Source organism: Lepisma saccharinum, chromosome 16 (assembly GCF_977018435.1).
Source record: "Lepisma saccharinum chromosome 16, izLepSacc3.1, whole genome shotgun sequence".
NCBI classification, from domain to species: Eukaryota; Metazoa; Arthropoda; class Insecta; order Zygentoma; family Lepismatidae; genus Lepisma; species Lepisma saccharinum.
The window spans coordinates 72,106,931-72,109,145 of record NC_139244.1 but is presented as its reverse complement, the minus strand read 5'-3'; the positions used below and the strand labels follow the sequence as shown (position 1 = coordinate 72,109,145).

The following is a 2,215-nucleotide window of genomic DNA, read 5'->3' as shown; positions in this document are numbered from 1 at the left end:
ATTAAATAGTATTTTGTTGGGGTGATGGGAAGATAATAATTAGCTCTTTTTTATTTAATATTCAATAATTTTTGTTATTTGGATCCATTTTTAGTGATTTAAAGAATAAGTTACCTTAGGGATAACAGCGTAATCTTTCTTGAGAGATCATATCGACAGGAGGGGTTGCGACCTCGATGTTGGATTAAGATATCATTTGGGGGTAGCATTTCAAATTTGATGGTCTGTTCGACCTTTAATTTCTTACATGATCTGAGTTCAAACCGGCGTGAGCCAGGTTGGTTTCTATCTCTTAATATTGAAAGTGTTTTAGTACGAAAGGACCAAATACTTATATTATATATATAATATTGATTAATAATAATTACTATTATGGCAGAGAAGTGCATTGAATTTAGAATTCAATAATGAAGATAAATTTCTTTTTATAGTAGATGATATTAGATTTATTTATTGGAGTTATTTCTTTTATTATTTTAGTTGTATGTGTTTTAATTAGAGTTGCTTTTTTTACTTTATTTGAGCGCAGGGTTTTAGGTTATATTCAAATTCGTAGGGGACCTAATCGGGTTGGGATTTGTGGTATTTTTCAGCCTTTTGCTGATGCAGTTAAATTATTTACTAAGGAGCAAACACTACCTACTTTGAGAAACTATTATCCATATTATATATCTCCAGTTTTTAGTTTATTTTTGTCTTTGTTTGTTTGGGTTGTTTTTCCATATCATACCTTATTATTTAATTTTTATTTGGGGGTGTTTTTCTTTTTATGTTGTATGAGAATAGGAGTGTATAGAGTAATATCTGCTGGGTGGGCATCTAATTCTAATTATGCGTTACTTGGGGGTCTTCGAGCAGTTGCTCAAACTATTTCTTATGAAGTTAGATTAGTATTAATTTTATTATCTTTTATTTTTTTAATTGGTGGTTATAATTTACTTTTATTTAATATTTTTCAGGATTATTTATGATTTATTTTTATTGCCTTACCGTTGGCGCTAGCCTGATTGAGTTCTTGTTTAGCTGAAACTAACCGGACTCCTTTTGATTTTGCTGAGGGGGAGTCTGAACTTGTTTCTGGATTTAATGTTGAGTATAGTGCTGGTGGATTTGCTTTAATTTTTATATCTGAATATGCTAGTATTTTATTTATAAGTGTTTTATTTAGAATTTTATTGTTGGGGGGGTATCACTTTTCTTATTTTTTTTATTTAAGGGTTATTTTTTTAGGATTTATTTATGTTTGAATTCGAGGGACACTACCACGATTTCGTTATGATAGGCTTATATATTTAGCTTGAAAGAGTTTCCTTCCGGTTTCTTTAAATTATTTATTCTTTTTTGTTGGTTTTAGGGGATTGATTGTATCAGTTTATATTTAGTTGCATAATAATTAGAATGTGAAGACTTCTAGAATATTTACATTCTATTTTATGTTTTCAAGACATACACTTAAAGTTTCAGTCAAGAAGTCATTTTTTTAGAATTTTATCTCATAGTAGTAGGGTTGCTGGGGATATAATGAAATATATAAAATATATAATTGTTAATACTTGCCCAGTAGTAATATATGGAGTTTCTACGGGTCGGGCCCCAATTCAGGTTAATAAAATAAAGGTTGCAAATATTAATCAAAATAATACTTGATTTAATGGGTAAAACTGTAGTCCACGAAAATTTCTTTTATGATGTATTGGTATAATAAATAAAATTATAATAGATAATACTAGTGCTACTACTCCTCCAAGCTTATTTGGGATTGACCGTAGAATGGCATATGCAAATAGAAAATATCACTCTGGTTGAATGTGTACTGGGGTTACTAGTGGATTTGCAGGGGTAAAGTTTTCAGGGTCTCCTAGGGTTGTGGGAAATATTAATGAGAGTTGTATTAGTCTTAAAATTATAAGTATAAATCCTAATATATCTTTTATTGAGAAGTATGGGTGGAATGGAATTTTATCCATATTACTATTAATAGATAGTGGATTATTAGACCCGGTTTGATGCAAGAAAAGTAGATGAATTATTGATATTGCTATTAAAATAAATGGTAATAAAAAATGAAAGGCGAAGAATCGAGTTAGTGTAGCACTATCTACTGCAAACCCACCCCAAATTCATTGGACTAGTATAGTTCCTAAATATGGAATTGCCGAAAGTAAATTAGTAATTACTGTTGCACCCCAAAATGATATTTGCCCCCATGGTAGTA

At 30.0% G+C, this 2,215-nt stretch overlaps 1 pseudogene; it reads left to right on the top strand.

The window, feature by feature from the left end:
* The first annotated feature begins 434 nt into the window (after positions 1-434).
* LOC146000124 (NADH-ubiquinone oxidoreductase chain 1 pseudogene) lies at positions 435-1,382 on the top strand (annotated as a pseudogene).
* Positions 1,383-2,215: the final 833 nt, after the last annotated feature.